Here is an 8878-nt window from a genome sequence, read left to right on the forward strand (position 1 = left end):
AGCACAACATCTTCGTGGTCTAGCAATTTTAATGGCCAGTAGTGTATTGGTTTCCTTCCGTTTGGATCCTCAGCCATCAAGCATCGACTGAATGAAGGCATCTGAAAAAAATGTTTTGTTCATAAGTAGTGGGCAGTTTCGATCGCATGATCGTGAGCACTTTTCGTTAGGATACAGCGGGGATATTTCGCCCCCCTTCTAACAGCCTTGTACCGCAAGTCTCTAGAGGAGCGGAAGGTTCCAAATGATTGGAAAAGAGCACAGGTAGTCCCAGTCTTGAAGAAGGGTCGTCGAGCAGATGCGCAAAACTATAGACCTACATCTCTGACGTCCATCTGTTGTAGAATTTTAGAACATGTTTTTTGCTCGAGTATCATGTCGTTTTTGGAAACCCAGAAACTACTCTGTAGGAATCAACATGGATTCCGGAAACAGCGATCGTGTGAGACCCAACTCGCTTTATTTGTTCATATTAGATACAGGCTCCCAAGGAGATGCTATTTTCCTTGACTTCCGGAAGGCGTTCGATACAGTTCCGCACTGTCGCCTGATAAACAAAGTAAGAGCCTACGGAATATCAGACCAGCTGTGTGGCTGGATTGAAGAATTTTTAGCAAACACAACACAGCATGTTGTTATCAATGGAGAGATGTCTACAGACGTTAAAGTAACCTCTGGCGTGCCACAGGGGAGTGTTATGGGACCATTAGTTTTCACAATATATATAAATGACCTAGTAGATAGTGTCGGAAGTTCCATGCGGCTTTTCGCGGATGATGCTGTAGTATACACAGAAGCTGCAGCATTAGAAAATTGTAGCGAAATGCAGGAAGATCTGCAGCGGATAGGGACTTGGTGCAGGGAGTGGCAACTGACCCTTAACATAGACAAATGTAATGTATTGCGAATACATAGAAAGAAGGATCCTTTATTGTATGATTACATTATAGCGGAACAAACACTGGTAGCAGTTACTTCTGTAAAATATCTGGGAGTATGCGTGCGGAACGATTTGAAGTGGAATGATCATATAAAATTAATTGTTGGTAAGGCGGTTACCAGGTTGAGGCTCATTGGGAGAGTCCTTAGAAAATGTAGTCCATCAACAAAGGAGGTGGCTTACAAAACACTCGTTCGACCTATACTTGAGTATTGCTCATCAGTGTGGGATGCGTACCAAATCGGGTTGACGGAAGAGATAGAAAAGATCCAAAGAAGAGCGGCGCGTTTCGTCACAGGGTTATTTGGTAACCGTGACAGCGTTACGGAGATGTTTAGCAAACTCAAGTGGCGGACTCTGCAAGACAGGTGCTCTGCATCGCGGTGTAGCTTGCTCGCCAGGTTTCGAGAGGGTGCGTTTCTGGATGAGGTATCGAATATATTGCTTCCCCCTACTTATACCTCCAGAGGAGATCACAAATGTAAAATTAGAGAGATTCGAGCGCGCACGGAGGCTTTCAGACAGTCGTTCTTCCCGCGAACCATACGCGACTGGAGTATAAATGTGGATGTAGATGTAGATGTAATCCACCTGAAATATGAAATATGGCGACAGTGCATTAGTTCCTCACAGAGTCAAGGCCGTTTTGTCTTCAGTGTGTGCCAGTATATCTGTGTCGCCGCATAGGCTTGTAGTAAGGGTGTCTTCTGTTACATTATTGACAGGGCAGAAGAACATACTCTAGAGATCAACGAATTGTGATGCATTATTGTCATACTCAAGAATAAAACCTAACAATTTAAAGTGTACAGTGCACAATAACGTGAAATTACAAACTCTTATTGTTACTTGTGTTAGAACATAGGATATGAAGCGCGTGTATGAGCAAATACTGCTGGCCTTTTATAAAAAGGTTTGATTTGTGGCGTCTTTCAAAATGTTTCCGTATGGGGCTATTTCGCCCCGTACACGTTGGGTATTTCCGCTAAGACAAATTATTAGCTTAATTGATATTTTACTGCGAACACGATCTCTTGGATTCTTTTCAGATGGTCTGTACATACAAAGAGAAAATGCCAAGTGCTTCATGGTCCGAGAAAGATATGAAACAAGCAGTAACCAGCTCTAAAGGCAACTGTTCTGGATAAAGTGCCAGCACTGTGCTACACGGTTCGAGTCCTCCCTCGGGTATGGGTGTGTGTGTTTGTCCTTAGGATAATTTAGGTTAAGCAGTGTGTAAGCTTAGGAACTGATGACCTTAGCAGTTAAGTCCCATAAGATTTCACACACATTTGATTATTTTTTTTTTTTTTTTTTTTTTGCTACACGGTTTCACGAAATGTGTGTGGGTGCAAAAGAACGAAAAATGTTTACTTGTGGTAAATGCTTTGATTTTGACACTGAAATCTTATGGGTGGACCAACGTCTTGACAGAGTGGAATAGCCACACCATTTTTATACACTGTGGTTCCTGCCTTCTTCAGATGTTTGTTTAATATTGTGTTCGTGTAAAGAAATTTCGACCTTTTGTATAACGGAAATTGTCCAAAGTTAAAAGACCATCATTTTATCATACTGACAGATTTTTGAGAAAAATTCGTGTCATATTATATGGGACTTACAGCTGAGATTTGCGAAATAGCTCCTCTGTACCTTATGACAGCCTCATACTTTGTCAATTGTTTCAGTTACGATTGACCAAGTATTAGACTGTAGACTTAGAAACTGCATCTAGATGCACACATCCACTGTTGTACATGTGCTTCGTCTCCGTTGATCCCATTTTACGCTAAATAGAAAAAATATGATCAGTATAGAAACGACGTCGACTCGCTTCTATATAAAAATATCACTTGAAACCCATAATAAACCTGTCATGAATGGCAGTAAATTAATTTTTAAAAATTTCTCTGCGCGTGTGGATTCTTGATTTTTGGATCTCAACAAATTCTTAGCCGCTATGGAATCCAGTATAAAAGAAATGATTGGACACCTTGCTCTTCTGAACTCTTCATTGCCTTACTCCCCTCGTAGGGAATCATCTGTAGATGATGAAAACTATGAATAACCGTAGGAAAATCATTGTCTATCATGGTTTCCATATCAGACATTAGTTGCATTCACCTGCATATCTGCTGTTGCTGGACCATGGATACTTCTTCATTTGGCAGCAGTTTCATCGCCCATTTGATGAAAAAGGGACAGAGGGAAAGCTACAGATAATGACAGCCAGGAAAAGCTACAAAATTTGAACATCTAAATTGCAGGAAGACATCCAAATGTAAGGTAGGCTTTCACGGTATTTTATAGAAAGCATCCACAATTCTGTATGGCTTGGGGAGGTGCCGCCATGCTGTAGTACAATGAGACTCAAAAGGCACATCAAAAAAAAAAAAAAAAAAAAAAATCCAAACGAGAATGGGTCCATTTCTTATATAGTAAATGGACTGTTTCACTGAAACGAATCGAGAAACTGAGACCTCTGGACATGAGTTGTGTATTAGGAACACTGAGGCAGGGCGCAAACGGCGCGGTTACCTCAACGTGATCGGTGAAGTTGCGATGCCGGATTCTCGCTGTGAAAAACAGCGTGATCGCACCAGAGCAACCACCGTTACTACTACGCGTTTCCCCACGAGATACAAGCCGACCAAAGACGGCGGTCTTAACACAAGGCTGCTCCCAGAGCGGTGGAGGGCAACTTTTGTGCACTTAAAATGGCGGTAACTGCCGCAAATCTACACTACTGGCCATTAAAATTGCTACACCAAGAAGAAATGCAGATGATAAACAGGTATTCGTTGGACAAATATATTATACTAGAACTGACATGTGATTACATTTTCACGTAATTTGGGTGCATAGATCCTGAGAAATCAGTACCCAGAACAACCAACTCTGGCCGTAATAACGGCCTTGATACACCTGGGCATTGATTCAAACAGAGTCTGGATGGCGTTACAGGTACAGCTGCCCATGCAGCTTCAACACGATACCACAGTTCATCAAGAGTAGTGACTGGCGTATTGTGACTAGCCAGCTGCTCGGCCACCATTGACCGATGTATTCAGTTGGTGAGAGATCTGAAGAATGTGCTGGCCAGGGCAGCACTCGAACATTTTCTGTAGCCAGTAAGGCCTGTACAGGACCTGCAACATGCGGTCGTGCATTATCCTGCTGAAATGTAGGGTTTCGCAGGGATCGAATGAAGGGTAGAGCCACGGGCCGTAACACATCTGAAATGTAACGTCAACTGTTCAAAGTGCCGTCAACGCGAACAAGAGGCGACCGAGACATGTAACCAATGGCACCCCATACCATCACGCCGGGTGACACGCCAGTATGGCGATGACGAATACACGCTTCCAAAGTGCCTTCACCGCGAAGTCCCCAAACACGGATGCGACCATCATGATGCTGTAAACAGAATCTTGATTCGTCCGAAAAAATGACGTTTTGCCATTCGTGCACCCAGGTTCGTCGTCGAGTACACCAACGCAGGTGCTCCTGTCTGTGATGCAGCGTCAAGGGTAACCGCAACCACGGTCTCCGAGCTGATAGTCCATGCTGCTGCAAACGTCGTCAAACTGTTCGTGCAGATGGTTGTCGTCTTGCAAACGTCCCCATCTGTTGACTCGGGGATCGAGACGTATCTGCACGATCTGTTACAGCCATGCGGATAAGATGCCAGTCGTCTCGACTGCTAGTGATACGAGTCCGTTGGGATCCAGCACGGCGTTCCGCATTACCCTCCTGAACCCACCGATTCCATATTCTGCTAACAGTCATTGGATCTCGACCAACGCGAGTAGCAATGTCACGATACGATACACCGCAATCGCGATAGGCTACAATTTGACCTTTATCAAAGTCGGTAACGTGATGGCACGCATTTCTCCTCCTTACACGAGACAACACAACAACGTTTCATCAAGCAACGCCGGTCAACTGCTGTTTCCGTATGAGAAATCGGTCGGAAACTATCCTCATGTCAGGACGTTGTAGGTGCCGCCACCGGCGCCAACCTTGTGTGAATGCTCTTAAAAGCTAATCGTTTGCATATCACAGCATCTTCTTCCTGTCGGTTAAATTTCGCGTGTGTGGCACGTCATCTTCTTGGTGTTGCAATATTAATGGCAAGTAGTGTACTATACGCGACGTAGTCTCGTCCGAAATATGGGATCGAATGGGGCTGGGTAGAGGTTCCCGTTGCTGTTTGTAAACTTGGATGCCGCACCGTACTGTGCGTCCGAAGTTAAGAAGTAGGTCCCCGCAGCCAACACGACAGGGGCAGCAGACGAACCGTTGGTATAGCCTTGCCCCAGCGGAAGGTCGGTCTCTTTGAATCACAGGTTGGGAAACCTGTTATGGGTGCGATTTCCCCGAGCGAGGGAGAAACTAGTATGCCTGCTCTACTGCAGGGCTTCATCTTACAATGTATCGGCCAAGCACTTTCAAGGAAATTTGAGATCTTGGTCATTTCCTACATTTTAAAAAATGGAGAACGTGGAAATTACTTCACCTCTCTATTCGATGGCGCTCCATGTGGGCAATCCATCGGTGGTACTCCTTGGCTGGAGAAAATTAATCTAACTGCAAAAATTAATCTGTTAAGTTTTATGACTTTTTAATTAATAAGCCGCCCAGTGAGAGATTATTATCAATAAATTCGAAATTTTGTAGGCAACCCGTATCTATGCTTGGAATTAGAAAATTTATTTGGCTCTCTTTCTTTGCGGTAGTGTTGAGCCTGGGCAGCCGTTTCGACCGCTTCATGGACGTTGTATGCCATCAGAAAATCTCCACGTTATGCCCTTGATGCCTCGTTCACGATAAAGAATTGGCTACTAAAAAAATACAGCTGTTCCTTTGTAGCTAAATTAAGTAGGGATCATACTGAGTCTGACAAGTGTCTTATGTCACGAGATAATTCTGAAGTGATTCATCCGTGGGATGGGGACGTTCAACTAAGGACATGTCTTGATTGCTTTTCGAGAGCAGCAGGCTATCTATCGAAGAATTTGTTCAACCTCTTCCACGCATTGTTCCACAGTTAAAATAGAGGCGCAGCATGATAGTACACAGTAACTATAATAGTTCAAATGGCTCTGAACTCTACAGGACTTAACATCTGAGGTCATCAGTCCCCTAGAACTTAGAACTACTTAAACCTAAGTAACCTAAGGACATCAGACACATCCATGGCCGAGGCAGGATTCAAACCTGCGACCGTAGCGGTCGCGCGGTTCCAGACTGAAGCGCTTAGAACCGCTCGGCCACAGCGGCCGGCACACAGTAACTCACTAGAATCGTTCACACCACGCGTTCAGCCATCTTTAACATAGGATATAGACAACGGTAAACCGCTTCCTCTGCATCTTTTAGTGAATTTGGAACATTCTGTTTTCACGTAAATTATAATTAACATGAGGTTAAATACACTTTCACGCCTAATTTTAGTAAACCTCCTGTTGATTACGTGGGGTAGTCACTAAGTTTTAATAATCTCTCACAAAGTAAAGTTGTGTAAATAGTTTTCTGTTTGTGTGTGGGTACATGTGCGCAGTCGTGGTGCTTATTGAAATCCCCGCGCCGTAGTACCGTAGCCGCCGCTAGAGGAACCAAAGCAAAATGGTGATAAACGCTGCAACAGTTCATACTGAGCGTACTCGAGAACACACCGGCATTTGAGAGAGTGATCACGTGACGCAGACTCATATAGTGTGGTAAAACAAGAGTGACTGACGTAGAAGTGGCGGTCATCTCATTATGAAGAACCGGGAATCGCAAAAAAAGTGGAAATAGGCGCATCACAGTCGAAGTCTCAGTGGAAAAGTGAATATCAAAAGTGGATCATTTTCATCTTGCACGGCATTTTTAACATGACAAACGTTGCAAACCCGCTGGATTATACGACTGCTTACATCAATTAATACGAGGGGCGTTTGAAAAGAGCCCGCAAAAATAAAAACTACTTACGTTTTTGGGCTAAACCTTTTCTATTTTTTGACATAGTCTCCTTTTAGACTTATACATTTACTCCAACGCTGTTCTAATTTGTTGATCCCTTCCGAATAATAGGAATTGTCCAAGTCTGCGCCGGCCAGTGTGGCCGTGTGGTTCTAGGCACTTCAGTCTGGAACCGCGTGACCGCTACGGTCACAGGTTCGAATCCTGCCTCGGGCATGGATGTGTGTGATGTCCTTAGGTTAGTTAGGTTTAAGTAGTTCTAAGTTCTAGGGGACTGATGACCACAGATGTTAAGTCTCATAGTGCTCAGAGCCAATTGAACCATTCCAAGTCTGCAAAATAGCTATTAGTTGCTGCAATCACCTCCCCATTTGAATAAAATCTTTGTCCTGCTAGCCATTTCTTAAACTGGGGAACAAATATTAGTCCGAGGGAGCCAGCTCTGGAGAATAGGGGGGGGGGGGGGGGGGGGGAGTTGTGAAACGAGTTGGAATTCTACTTCCATTAATTTTGCGGCCACAAATGTGGAGGTGTGTGCTGGTGCATTGTCGTAATGGAAAAGGACTTTTTTGTGGTCAAATCGCCGGCGTTTTTCTTGCAGCTCCGTTTTCAGACGGTCCAATAACGATGAATAATATGCACCTGTAATAGTTTTAACCTTTTCCAGGTAGTCAATGAGGATTATCCCTTGCGAATCCCAAAAGACAGTCGCCGTATCCTTTCCGGCCGAAGGACTGGTCTTTGCCTTTTTTTGGTGCAGATTATGCCTTGGTAACCCATTTTTAGATTGTTGTTTGGTCTCAGGAGTATAGTAAAGTATCCATGTTTCATCCACAGTGACGAAACGACGCTTAAAGTCCTGCGGATTCTTCCTGAACTGCTGCCAAACCGTCCTTGCAACACTTCACACGATTCCATTTTTGATCAATCCTGAGCAATCGTGGAACCCATCTTGTGGATAGCTTTGTCATGTATAAATGTTTATGCAAAATATTATGTACCCGTTCATTCGAGATGCCCACAGCACTAGCAATCTCACGCACCTTAACTCTTTGTCATCCATCACCACATCATGGATTTTATCAATGATTTCTGGTGTCGTAACCTCCACAGGGCGTCCAGAACGTTCAGCATCACATGTGCCCATATGGCGACTCCGAAAATTTTGGAACCACTTACAAACAGTTCTAATCGAAGGTGCCGAGTCACCGTAATGTTTATCAAGCTTCTGTTTAGTCTCCTGAGGCGTTTTGCCCTTCATAAAGTAATGTTTAATCACCACACGAAACTCTTCTTCGTCCATTTTTTGACAATCATTCGACTTCCTTGATCGCACGAATGCCAAACACAAGGAAATAGACCAATATGGCTGAAAGTACTGTGCTTTCTTTTCAAAGATGCTACTGACTAAACGCGCCGGTGGTGCCGTCTCTCGGACTTTGCACGGATTTTTCAAACGCCCCTCGTAGAGCCCGTCGACGTAGGGATGGAAGAGCCGGACGGATAAAACCGATACTGGTATTTTACTTCTGGTTTCGGTGCCTTTTAACTTTTTACTAATAACTGCGGGAAAGAAGACGGTATATCAGTAGGCCACAGTAACGGAGCTAAGATTTTGGGCTTTTAGCTAATATTTTATTTTAAAAAGCGAGTAACGTTTATTAGTAAAATATCTTTTGCTTTGAAACATTGGGCTATTATAGAAAATGAAAGAGCGACTTGTGCTTCATTTAAAAACAACGCTGACGGAAACTAGCGACAAACATATGAAATCAGAATCGGTACAACATTACTGAGACATTAATATACCTGTTGCCGTATGGCATGACAACTAGGCGGTACGCACGTACGCACTGTGTGCAAGACTTAACCCCTCCGCGCACAACTTAACACGAAAAACAGTTTTCCAAACTTAGTTTTCACCCTTTGCCACTGAATATTCATAATGCGCAGATAGCGGTATGATCC

This window comes from Schistocerca piceifrons, chromosome 3 (genome assembly GCF_021461385.2).
Source record: "Schistocerca piceifrons isolate TAMUIC-IGC-003096 chromosome 3, iqSchPice1.1, whole genome shotgun sequence".
In the NCBI taxonomy this organism is placed as follows: Eukaryota; Metazoa; Arthropoda; class Insecta; order Orthoptera; family Acrididae; genus Schistocerca; species Schistocerca piceifrons.